General features: G+C 36.8%; 1 protein-coding gene across 1 annotated transcript in view; it reads right to left on the reverse strand.

Annotated features, from left to right (window-relative positions):
- LOC114357937 (beta-1,4-N-acetylgalactosaminyltransferase bre-4-like) overlaps window positions 1-13,321 on the reverse strand; it is a 92,626-nt gene extending 79,305 nt beyond the window's left edge. Inside the window, exon 1 of the mRNA XM_028311762.1 lies at window positions 13,304-13,321. The gene's annotated coding sequence lies outside the window, so the exon portion shown is untranslated. The remainder of the gene's footprint in view (window positions 1-13,303) is intronic.
- Between the last annotated feature and the right edge of the window lie 942 nt (window positions 13,322-14,263).

Here is a 14,263-nt window from a genome sequence, read left to right on the forward strand (position 1 = left end):
ATACTGCATCAAAGCTTGACGCAATGACACTGACTGATTAGAGATATTAGTTAGGTATGTCGATCCACTTCGACGGACCCATCCACTGATTAAAAAATATTATAAATGCAATCATATAAAGCTTTGTGTGACCGAATGACAATTACTTAGATTGCAAAATAAATTCTTCAATTCCATTCGAGGCATATGTAGAATCTCGTTTATTTCAAAAATACTAGAAAAGTCTGTCAAACGCATAGACTTTTATTTTCGAAGCGGGTTGCACAGCGCACCCAAATGTCCTTTTGCAACGGGTGCCCAATTTAGCTGCCCAGTTGCGGCAAAATGTTTCAGCTTTTATAAGCCCCGACCTCAGGGCGGTTTTAATAATTGCTGCTTGTTTTCGTGAAATGATCAGAGATATTTGATTTGTTCAGAGAGCAGTAATTGGTAGGAAATAACAGAAAATCGCATTAGTTGAGAGTGACCGAGTTTCGACTGAATTTTTATCTTTGCTAAGTTATTATATCACTAAATTGGTACAATATATTAATTAAGTAGGTAATTCTTTACTGTATAAAAGCAGTAACCACCAGCGTATCAACGCATATTTTTTAAGATTTACTCAATTCCTTAAAAAAATAGTTTACTTACTCGCAGATTAAATATTAATAAGTATAGATAAACACAAGAACTCAGAATTAGACTCTTTTATCGCGAGAAAACACAAATATTTGATGGGAAAAGTAGTCAGTTTTTCAATGAATAAAAACATTAACCCCTTTTCAGATCCGAACGTTAAAAACCAGACATAAACCGGAAAAACGCCCAACTCGCGACTACCCATTTAGCAGGGCAGTTGATTTTAAAAGTCAAAAACGTTGCCAGGAAGGGTCGCATCTAATTTATTGGCCGGTGTTGCCATAAATCCCGTTGTTTTGTTCGCTATAATTGCCGCCCGTGTTAAAACAAACAGCTCCGCAAGAATTAATTGTGTAATTACGGGGCCAATTTTAAGGCCCCACATGATCTAATAAAGCCCGTAGGAAACGAAATTGCGACGCTCACCAAGAAGCCAGTTTGGCATAATTAAACTGGGAAAAACAAATGCGAGGGCAAAAATTAAGTGAGGGCATTACGCAAGAATGATGTGCTTTTTTATTTGACAATATTTTGACTGACGCAGTTTAAACGGCTTTGACCTTTGAGATCTCTCTTCTTCTTTTTCTTCTGCCTCGCCTTATCCCGTTACGCGGGGTCGGCTTTCCCAATCATGCCATATAATAGTACCTTGAACGTCTTATTCGTGGAATCCCAATACTTTCGTGTCCTTTTGGAGTTTTGGATATTCGTCAAACAGGTGGTTTGAGGTCTCCTCTTCCTTTTTTTTGACTTTGAGATCTTTCTGTGTGTAATTATTTTTAGATACTTAATACATTGGCACGGGTTGTCTACACACGGAAATCCGGTTCGAAGGACCATATGCGGGCGCTTCTCGATAGTGGAGTAGAGCATGATGATGAGAGGTTGGCTATTCTGAATCTAACATTTAATTGAATAAAGAAAGAAATACGTTTTATTTAATTTAGAGTTTAAGCACAGATAAGTGACACTTGTGTAATTTCCGATAATTCTTAATAATACAATAGATCACAGTCGTGCAATAATGGCGCACGCGAAGCAATTTTGTCCTTTTTATTTCAAATTCCTATCTGTCATTGATAAACTGACACTTGAGAGAAGCCATTGGCCACAGACCACGAATATTTGATATCAAATGGCTAACAATACAAGCATAATGCAGATTGCTTTAATATCATAATGGGTCGATAAGGCGACAAAGGTGCCTTATAAATTGAAAGGCAATCCATTATATCCAACAATGTTGAACGATGTGTGCACACACAGCAATTTGTGTTCTGAAGGTTACCTAATGTGTATTGGGTTTTATTAGCCTGTTGTTTGCTTTCTGTAATAAAAAGAAACATTGTGTTTCGTAGCTATAAGGTATAATTGGGTAATTTGTTACAACTTCTATACTATTAGAGGCCGGTAGATCTATTATCATAAATAAAACACTGGATACTTAACTTTCACATTATATTGCCACATAAGTATTACAATTAAAAATGACGTCCGCGCGCATGCCTCTATGCTGACGTTTCTAGTGTGACATTGACGTTAGTAACGTCAATGTCATTATGACAGCAGCTCATTGACTATAACGATACCGTTATTTTAACGTTTAGATTTTTCAAATTAACAGTACTAATAGGAAAAAATACAAGTAGGTATTTATAGGTACGTGAAATGTCTGTAAGGGATAGAAATCTTTGGAAACAGCAGGACTCCCTCGTTTTTACGCGTAAATAACAAAAATAGTTGTTTGGTAAAATTCGGTACTATTTTGCCAACGCTTTGTTATATCTCTTGTTACTGCATTTTGCGATTAATTTTGCTTAGGTATAGGTATACGAACACTATTAAAGATATATAAAAATGATATACCTACCTATACAAATACATTACTTAAAGAATAAAAAGATAACTGAAATGAAACTATTAGTAGAAATGTTTGAAACGTCTAACGAACCGCTGTTGCTCAGCGAAAATTACGGCAAATAATGCAAACTACACTGCGCTTAAAACATTTAACTCTAGTTAGGGTTCGCAGAAATACTTTTTGCTAGCTTTTTTGGTACCGACTGTACTATAGCTATAGTTACTCTGTACATGGCTAATTGCGGCTTAAGTTGAGACCAGGGACTGCTGTTACCACAAGAATGAGTTGAAGAACAATGGACTTTTTAATAGTAGGTAATTATTAAATATTTTTAGCCAACCATCGTAGTGCTAGACATTTTCTTTTCAATATTAGTGCCATCATTTCTATCTGGCTACGGTTGGCTCTTTTTTGTTCATGCTTATAACATTTATACTGTTTCTCCTAATTTTGTTTGCTCAGAGTCTCTTCATAGAGTTATTTGTGACTCTACCCTACTACGTCTGTACGCGTTCCTATTCCGCATTTTATATCCGCATATTAGCCGTTTATTCAGTAGAAAAAGCGTATGCTAATAAAATATTAACCTAGTTATGTGATAAATTGTAGCCTTTTTTCACTGCCGTTGTGTCAGCTGGTACCAGCCCTGGCTTGGCAAGCTGCCAAGTAGTACCAACAGCCGTGGGGACTGCAGAGACCCGGGGTCGATTTAATTGAAGATTGACCCATTCTGCTCCGATTAATGGCGTAGAATCGCATTTGGCAGGGATTGTCTATTATCATAACCTTACTTGGCCAAGTTATGCAGGTATAATTCAAAGTCAAAGCTTTTATTCAGTATCTAGGCTCTTTTTGGGCGCTTATACACGTCCCAAATATAGCTTGCCCTACCACCACTTCGGGACAACATTTGAAGAAATGGCAGAAGAAACTCAGTCATCTTTGTTGACCACTGTCCCGCTTAAAGGTTTTTAGTGCATGGTTGGTTTCTGCGCCCTATTAAGCTATATTCCACGAGGTCCAAAACTAAGTAACACCTTTTGTAACCAAAGGATATTAGATAGAGTATTGAATCCTGCTCTAGTGCTCATGTCATTTCAGATACACAATTAAATGGACTACGTCGGACCAGAGTTGAATTGAAACGACCACTCTCGCTGGTGAAGCTCGCTTCCACCTTCGGCGTGATCATCACATTCTATCAGATGAGATATTGGCTGCAACTCCTGTACAGGCAGGATCTACAGCTTGGCTTAAAATGAAACCCAACCAGTGAAGGTTGAGTAAGCCAAGAGCTTTCGTAGTAGACAATCAAAATGATTAAAAAGACAGGCAGGCAGGCAGTAATAATAGTAGTAGTTTGCGTTGAAATTCGTTCGCACGAATTTGGAAAACGTCCCCTCTCAATAATAATATTCTTTTAGTAGGCGTTTCGCCCGGATGTATTAAAATCGCGTGCGAACTCCTTCGAGTACTGTGTTTGACGGCTACAGAAAATAGCGAAGGCAAAGTATGCCCTCATTCAGTTTGTTCGCGAACTCCTTCGAGTACGCACGCGATTTTAATACATCCGGGCGAAACGCCTGCTAAAAAAATATTATTATTGAAGGGGGACGTTTCGCACGTTCGTGCGAAACTACTAACCCAAATTGTCTTCTACATTACCAATTACACCTCGCCTCGCCTTAGGAGTAATGGGCTCCTAACTTCAACCTTCAAGGCACACAAGACACCGCACCGTCCGCATAACGAACAAACTGAATGAGGGCATACTTTGCCTTCGCTATTTTCTGTAGCCGTCAAACACAGTTTTGCTGCCAGCGCTCCAAGCTATGAACTTACTTAAGACTTGGTTAAGAGTCTCACGTAAGATCCTCAAAAAGTTTCGTAACTGTTTGGTCTTTTACATCCACAAAAGAGAAATGCCTACTGTTTATCAATCCAAAGGCCTAGAAGTAAATTAAATGATTGTAAACCATAAAAATAAGCGAATCATTTCAAGTAGAATACGATAGAACCAAGTATAAGTTTTTTTTGATAAAAAATCTAAAATTCTTTTTATAAGTTCCAATGAGTACCATTTCTTGAACAATTTTTAACTTGTAACCGTCTTTAAGCTTCAGTTGTACGTGGGACTCTTAATTCTTACTTAAATTTGAAAGTTGCTTCGGCTCTTGAAAGCATCTGTCCTCTTCGACCCTAATTCATCCCGGTTCTTGATGATAATGTATTTTTGATGTTTATATTGATTCACCGTTCTGTTAAATTAGTTTGAAAGCTTTGACTCATTGGAGAGTATTTTGGTACTTTTTGAACAATCTGTGCGAATAGCTATTTGTCAAGACCAAAATTGAATTAAAATTTTTAATTATTTTTCTCCTCAATGAGGATCATTTCGATTTTTAGCTGTGAATGCAGATTTATAGGGCTAAGAAATCCTTAATACACAGTGCAAAAATTTTTGTTCTACGACAAAAATTGACGAAGTTATGGCCAAATTACTAAAAAAGTTCACTGACCGCCCGGCGCGGGGACGATGACGTCATTATATCCGATCCGAACGCTGCCGGCGTACTGCGTGGATAGAAAATATTTTTTTCTAGCCAAATTATCAGTTTTAGAGAAAAACTTGTAATGACATTTATTCATCAGAATAAAGTAAGCTATCGATAAGTAATTTTTAAAAATGGAAATTGTGAAAAATAACGCAAAAAATCCATACGCTCATACGATTCAATGGCACGCAGAGACGCGATTGGCCGGCCCGAAACTGGGTATGACTTGACCCCTCCCCCTCCCCCCAGGCCAGAAGCTAGGTAAGGCTTGCCCCTACCCCCAGGCCATAAGCATAAGCTGGATATGACTCCCCTTCGGCCAGAAGCTGGGTATGACACCCCCCCCGTCCAGACATGCCAGAAACTGGGTATGACTTGCCTCTCCCTCCTCCCACCAAGGCCAGAAGCTGGGTAAGGCTTGCCCCTCCCCCCAGGCTATAAGCTGGGTATGACTTACACTCACCCCAACCGCGTCTCCGCATTGCATCGAATCCTATGAAAATGTGGTTTTTGGACATAGCAATACTTATTTTTCACAATTTTTATTTTTAAAAATTACTGGTCGATAGGTTACTTTATTTTGAAGAATAAATGTTATTAAAAGTATTTTTCTAAAACTGATAGTTTAGCCGGAAAAAAATATTTTCCATCCCATTAGTACGCCGGCTGCGCTCGATTCGGATATAATGACGTCACGCGGCCTTGCGTACGTTGACTTTTAGCGGCAAAAACGGCCTATGTTTATTTATTACTTAATATCTTCGTAAGTAATGGTCCGATTTGGATAATTCAAAAAGATATATCTTTCTTATGTCTTAAAGATTAACGTAGATACTAGTTTTATTGAATTTTCTACAACAGTACTGATCCTCATTGATGACATTATAACCTACATGATTGTGGCTAGGAAATTTTAAACCGCAATAAAAAGAATTCCTTTTTTAAAAGAAATCTAGTTCTTTTTATAAATGCGGTTTTAAAACTGTCATAGTTTGATTATGTTAATGCTGGCCACAAACGAAACGCGAAAAAAACAAACTTTAAATACTCAACCTCTTTTGAATTTTCACAAGACAAACAGCGCGACGTAAATTCAAAAGTTTTTCCAGCCAGTGTTAGTTTTTACTTTCTTCCTCGTTTGAATATTTATCCTGCAGAGACGCAGGAGTCGTACGTAAGGGTTGCTACACACATAAGTGGGCATTGACTAAACTCTGCACCTTAGTGATAATATGTGACTTAGCCATTTCAATACTACAAGAACTATTGTGTAAAAAAGTTATCAAAAAATAATATTTTTTTTACCTTACATACATAATGTGACAGTAGCGAAACAACCAAGCCACATATTATTTTGAATAATATGTAGCATGTAGGTAGAGTTTGTGAAGTTTTTAGGCTTGTAGACTTAAAGTGTGAAGACTCAGAAGCTTAATTATGCGTATCGCGTTAAAATCTGTTTAAATTAATTAAATTATTCAACGCGAAAGTTTAAAATTAATTATTCAGAAGCTTATTACAGATCTGATAACTTTTTAATTTTTTAGTAGAGCGAGGTATAAATGGTCTCGTCTTGACAACATTCTGATGGGTGGGTTTTTGGTGCGATATATTTTTACCGAACATTGATCTATAGATTTACAGGTTTTATTCGATTGTAACGTTCGGCTGTTCAGATTAATTTCGTCTCTGTTATATGTGTAGCAACCCTAAGTTTTATTAAAACGCACATCTGTTGGTTTCAACACTTCCCAAACTTGGTGATAGAGTCGTGGTAGGAATATGAATCGGCCGATTTTTACTTTGTCATCGTACCTTCGGCACATCAGAATATACATTTCTGTTTTAAAATAGCCTTTATTACAACCATATAAGATGCCATAGAGTTTGCCTTGTCCTGTCCGTGCGATTTATAACAGAACTTTGGTGAAGCTTTGACAGCCGGTTTGCAGATATGCAGGAATAGTTGAAGCAACTGAAAACTTTTCAAGTTACCGTAAGTTAGAGGGTGAATGGTTGTTACTTAACAACCATTCACCCATTTCGGCAACTTTATACGCGATGAAGGACAAATATGGCACGCATTTTGGATCTTATAGTATTTTGTTAAGAACATTGTATTTTTGCTTCTAAATGAACCAGATCTGTGTCTTCTCCAAGGTAGACTCCACAAGTTTATCTACCTAAAAAACAAAGTTCTTTCTGCCGATAGTTGGGCCCGATTCTAATTTGTATGAAGAATGTTCATTCATACATGTTTTTGTTTATATACTGATTAACAGCTCGACACAACTATCGGCCAACTAAAAGTTGGTGGTCTGCGCTTAGGCTTACATTTATACAATCACAATGACATCATAATATATGGACTAAGTTTATAATTTCATGTCACATCAAGCAGCCTGATTTTTTAATTAACATCATTAGGGTTTGTTGTAAAAGTGAATGGAGTAATTATGAAGGTACGAACGTACAAGAAAGTATGTTCGTACGTTCGTACGTTGCGTTATAGTCATGCAGATTGTATGCTTTCAATAAGTATATCTAATTATTATTGACATATCTTTCGTACCTCAACAAAGCGTCTTTATTCCCATGTCAATTAGGTTGAAATATAAATCAAATATACTATCTGTTGCAGACTGAGCGGGCCGCGGCCAAAGCGCGGCGCGAGCCAAGACTCGCCGGCGCCCGGTAGCCGATGCGGACCACTCTCACTGCAATGCGTGTCGTTACGTAAAAACTGGTCAAGGGTGAGTCGCTGTCGCGAACTGGTGGTTCCGTATCCTTATCCCCTTTCATCTATTTCAGGTTGAAATTTCAGATTTGATTTGAAATCAAATGACCATAAGGCCGCTTGAATGCTAAAGGCGGAAGCTATCTGATACTGTAAAATACTATATGATCGCCGTGTTCTTATTAAATCACAATCACTGCACTAATTGAGTTATCACAAAACAGAGTAAAAATGTTTGTAATCAAAAGAAAACGCATTATACTCGTACTGCAATGGGACAACACCATTTCTTGATCGAAGGCAGAACTAAAGCTAACAGTTACCTACTATAATAATATGTAGAAGTACTGCTCAAATCAGTATTTCGTCAACTAAAGTAAACATTATAAGAGCTTTATTGAGATCCCTTATCAAATAATGTGCATTGTATACATAGCGAATCTCGTACAAATAAGGCCGCTAAGCAGAAAGTTTATGGAACAGCGTATGCACTCCCCACGCATAAAAATAAAAGTTCAGGAACAACACTTTATTCAGCTTCAGATGGGTTTGCAAAGTGAATTTATTGTTTTAGACTACTCTGTAGTCTTTACCATAGATACGAATAGCATAAACATTACTAAGGCCTAGTACGATTAGCCTGTTTTGATGCCTATAAAATATCTTTTTTGGGCTAACACTGTATACTGTATAGGTTTGTTGTCGACACGACAAGAAGAACAAGAAGCGCGTCTACGCTCCTTGACCTCCACCTTGTTACGTATACGCGCTTATGAAAACGATATGCAAGCGAGTATCATACCAGTAGCGTATTTTAAAACCAGAAAAATGAATTAAGAATTTTAAAACATAGTTTTCATTTTAAATCATAAGCTAAAGCTTAAAACAGTATTTACATAGCTTATGTTTGTATTTATTCATCATGTAGGCTCGTAGGAAAACAAAATTGGTATTTTCATTTTACGCGGCTCATAAATAAGAGGAATTGCGTGTTTTATGTCGTCATTTGCGCTAATCATGTCGCGCTGTGAGCGGCTGACAAAATAAAGTCATATGTTTTTTGACAGATTATAGCCATTCCTGGTATTCATGAGGCTTTAAAAATTTTATTAGAGAGGTAATAGCAAAATACTTTATTTACCTACAAATAATTATTACTACATAGTATAAAACAAAGTCACTTTCCGCTGTCTGTCCCTATGTATGCTTAGATCTTTAAAACTACGCAATGGATTTTGTGCGAAGCCGGGGCGGGTCTCTAGTTACTAAAAAAAATCTATAAGTTAGGTACCAATGTTAATTGATTTCATTCTCTATTTTAGTACCCACTCTAATGTATCAAATTATATCGTAATTATGCTCCTTTAGCTCTATCATACACCGTATCTTTACCAAAAAAATGTACCAAATTCGATACCTTAATATGTATGTGAAAACAACTTTTGCTTTTATTTCACTTTTTCATATTCATAATATTAGTATGGCAGACTGCGTCGTTTGTAGGCGTATCTAATTTGTTTCGCTCTATAGTCTCTAACACACGTACGGCCTACTAAAGTAGTTGAAGGTTAAAGTTTTAGGTAGAGCTCCAAAAACTATGCGCGGTAACTGGCGAAACGTACGCATTTATAAGTTACCTTTTTAGCGTGGTAGGAATAACACGCTATTATGGCATCCACGGGAAGTGTGTTTCGAATTTAATATTAAAGTAGCGTAGGTATTAAATGAGCAGCCTGATCACGGAGGGGTTAAGTAATTTACTTTTTTAATACATTTAAAAGGTAATTCATAAGATTTTTTTCATTTTCATTCATTTCATGTCAGAATGAAAGAGAGTGAACGAGAATACACATTCTCGTTTGTGTTGTCACAGTGCTTTGAATATTTATGTTACTACCATTATAAATAACTTAAAAAATCAAACTGCCTAAGGCGGGAATCGAACCCACGACCTTTCGCTCACCGGGCGACTGCTCTTCCATCTGATCTACTTGATCTTTCTATATTTATTAATTTAGACTAAATAACAGTCGAGGTATTTCAATACGAAATTAAACTGAAGCTCACAATAATAAACGGCTAAGTGGCCAACTCAAATTCTTTATTAAATTCGATATTTTACGATCTCCCAAATATTTCTGCTGGGAGGCGATATTGCTAATGCCGGCGAAGTTACGGACTATATATTATTTGGGACCAATAAAATTCGTCGTAAAATACTCAGTATTAACATAGTGTAAATACATACAATAAACTCGTTCCGTCGTCGTTTTAGAAACGGGCTTTCAGCCTAGTCGGAGTCCTTAGGGTAGTTTGATAACATCTGACGATTTCCAATTACCTTACGCTATGTCCAATCGCAAACTTGGCGGCGCACTGTGGCAGACGAGGCGAAGAAGATCGGCAAGACTTGGAGCGAGATCAAACACATAGCTCAAGACCGAACGCGATGGAGGACTGTTGTGGACGCCCTCTGCCCCATCTAGGGGACATAGGACCATAAGTCAAGTAAGTCATGTCCAATCGGCACTGGGATTTCGTGGCAGAGTACCTAAATAAGGTACCCCACAGTTCAGTTTAGGTCTGTACCTTGCAGTGGAACGTACCTATATAGGCTTACTTTACTAGACTCGTTTCATAGGCACCAAATCTAAAGCCAAACATGTAACTCAACCCATTGATTCTTCAAAATTAAATTACCTAACCTACCCAATACTTCGAGAAGAACAGTCGCGGGCACAGCTAGTATTATCATATTATGATGACATGGAAAATTAGTTTTTCATAAAAGTATTCCAATCTTTTTTCTTTTGACGGAGTACTTAAGTTATTCCTCCACACAAAGTAGTTTAAAGTTTAATCGACATTGCATTATGTGATCCTTCTGCTTTTTCCCACAGAATGGTGTAGTACACGATATCGCAAGGGCGGAATGTTTCATTAAAACACATAAGACCCATCAATCATTCGGACAAAACGCCAAGGAACACTCGCGGATATACATATTGTGTCGAATAAAATGGATAAAAAAAGAGGATATATTTTCTATCAGTCAGTATGTGAATAGAATTTCCCTTGATGGATTTAATAATAATAAAGCATACACATTACAAATATAGGTTAACGGCAATTACTTACTTTTTAATATAAAAGAGATGCTATAGCAAACTTATACCAGATAATATAAGATAAATTCGAGATAGATAGATGAAGTCTAGGAAAAGAAAATATTTATGTTATTTATGTGTGATAGTGAATGTAAGTTTTGAAATCTATTTGTTATGTTATTCTGATATTAATAATTTTTGTTTCACGCGGGCTAGACATGCCTACCAAAATCCACGCAAGCGAAGTCACAGACAGTAATAGTTAAATGAAGTAAGTATATTTAAATACAGTCATTATTTTGTGACTGCTGTATACGACCTGGAATTTCGTGTACTGGACTCAGCTCTGCTGTTGTAGTTGGGTCCCGCGGGGCGAATGTTAATTTGATGAACACGAGCATTTATGCTTGAAGTCATGTTTGTACGGTTACATTACAGTGTTACAGTTAATTATATGTATTGTTTTTAATATGTTTAGATTGAATAGTGTTATTCAGTTTCGATGCTAAGCTTTAGTTTGGTAGGGACTAGGTCATTGGTGTAATTATTTGAAAATAAAATTGGGTTAACTTTCTCTGGAGGTGTTTCTACATCTCAGTACAACATAAGATGGACAGCTTTGCTCCAGGCAGATGACAGAGAAGTTGACCTTATTACCACTAAATGTACAAGTACGTACGATATTAAGTCACTTATTTTCTGAAAATAGAATTTAAAAAAGCACTATATGTCCCAGTATTAGTTTAGCCCTACCTAATTCGGAACAGTAATTGGGCCAGTCTAAGAAGAAGTAGCGCAAGAAACTCAGTCATAATCACAATATCATTAAAATCTCAGCCAGTTACCACAGCCGTAGGAACTTTGTAACGGGATTACTGGACCTAGTACATTGTATTATTGTACTAAGTACAATCCGTAGCAGAGCAATTCCTACATTTTAAAATGGAATGTGAGTACTATCCCCATTATACGGATTTACAAAATGTTTACCACGCTTTTTAGACTTTGCGATTCAGGACAATCCTAGGGGATTAAGAGCAACTGGATTCCAAAATAGGATCCCAAAAGTATGCAGGAATGGACGCGGCTGGAATATGAATAAATAACATCTGAGTATGGAAATAGAGTGAATTTGTTTTGGATATCGCCTATAAATATGCAAGCAACAACATGTGAGAGACTTGGAAATATGGAAATGACGTTATCGGTGGCTCTTTCGAGGTGCTTACTATATTATATTAGGCGAATATTATTGTATAAGTATTTTATAGGCCGCTACCAACCGGGCAACATGGAAAGTATTGGGGGAGGCCTATTTTCAGCAGTGGACGTCCTATGGCTGAGATGATGATGATGATAAAGTATTTTATATCCAAAATAGGCAACTAAGTAAATATAGAAAAACTTATAAGATCCGAATACTCGTATGCGTAAACATAAAACTATTCATTTTGGTAGGATTTCTGTAAGCTAGTGATTCATGTAGGGATTGGACTAAAATGTCAGCTGCAGGAGCTAAAATTAAATGTTTTTCTAATATACCTATTTGAGCATTTATAAGTACTTAGACAGAATCACGGATGTATATTTCGTAAATAATTTCTTACTTATACGTATTTAGGTATGCCAGTCGTTAACCTGTCGCCATAATATTGACAAATGTTTCTTATACAAAACTGGTCTTTAAAAACACGTTAATGGTACCCAAATGGCTTCAAACAATGTCATGACTAGCCATAAAAGTTATCAAAAACAACTTACAAACACCTTAATTTATTATCTCACTTAGCGGGACCTTATTGAGGGCATAAAAATATAGGGTGTAATCTAAGGGACGACTTGGCAAAAAACCAAATGGTGAATTCAGCCATTCTGCTGAGTACAAAACCAGTGAAAATTTTGGCAAATTTGCAATTTTAAAAAAGTGTAAGTAGCATTATCATGTAGGTAGTCTAAGTCAAGTTTACTGACATTATAATTCTATAGGTTTACAGTATTTTTAAAAGTGAAAACGTCAAAAACAAATCCGTCTATAGCATCCTGTATAAGTATCCGTGTAAACTCCCTGAACTTTATCGGGAATATTAGGGAAAATTTATCTTTATTGAGGAACATTAAATTTTTCAATTAATCATGCTAATGATGTAAATAATGAAATCATTCGTAAGGAAAAAAAATATTTTCTTTAAAAGGTTAGTAAGCCGTGTTATTTTTTAGCATCAGAATAGCATCTTTTGTAATTTAATAAGATATCACTGTGCGTGGTTGAAGGTCGCGGGAGGTGCCTGGACGCGGGCGGCGCAGGACTACGCGGTCTTTGTGGAAATCCTTGGGGGAGGCCTTTGTCCAGCAGTGGACGTCTTTCGGCTAAAACGAACGACGAACGATCACTGTGTATAATTTGATGTGCCAACTTCTGTACCTTGAAATATGGTCTGGCTCCCGATTTAGAACTGATGAGATAAATAGGTATGTACCTGAAACAAGCATAAATAATTAATATATAAACAAACATTCTATTTGAAATGTAGGTAGGTAGGTATTTAGAATACCGTCTTACATGAAGTACAAAGTTTTTAAAGACAGTCAAAGTCGTTTTAAAATTTCAATCAACTTGGCCTGTAAGGTCTATAGAAAATATCTTCAGTGTCCCATCCTGAAATTCAAATGTTTCTACACAATTGCTTCACAGACAATGGGAGCTAAGCAATTTCTTCGCAAGAAAATCCAATACTTTGAAATACCACTGTTCTATTTGCCCAAGCAGAGAAGGGTAATGTTCACCACGATAAGACTACATTCAGTTCTCACAATGAACGTCGGGTAGTGTTGCTAGGTGTCCCGATATTTGCGGGGTGTCCCGATATGTGTGGGGTGTCCCGATATGTGTGGGGTGTCCCGATTTTCAGGGGTCTGGTGACACGTCCCTATTTACACCAAATATCTAGATTTGTCACACTTCCATTCTCTACTGTTTTACTTTATTGTCATTGAAAAGAATCAAAATAGTTATAAGCACAAAAAGCAATGATTCCTGTCTTTTCAATTAAAATTTTAGTTATAGTGAAAACTTTCAGGCTAATGTTAATGGTATGCTAACTTTTAATAGTGTCATCTGTCTTAGATCAAGATTTAAATAAATAAAAAATAAATTAGGTTGTGCAGATAATATCTGCAAACTTTCAAAGTAAATGTCCCAATTTGTAGCCTTAAGCCCCGATTATTTCTTTTCGTCCCGAAAAACACACTGAACCTGGCAACACTAGTCAAGGCAAAGCCTTGAGAGCCACAAAGAGGCGAATAAAAACACGTTTTTCCGTTGTTTTAAACCGCGGGAAAATGTTGGGCTCCTTTTTGTTTGGACGCTTTGATTTATGGCGCG

This window comes from Ostrinia furnacalis, unplaced genomic scaffold (assembly GCF_004193835.3).
Source record: "Ostrinia furnacalis isolate ACB-3 unplaced genomic scaffold, ASM419383v2 OfSCF0260, whole genome shotgun sequence".
NCBI classification, from domain to species: domain Eukaryota; kingdom Metazoa; phylum Arthropoda; class Insecta; order Lepidoptera; family Crambidae; genus Ostrinia; species Ostrinia furnacalis.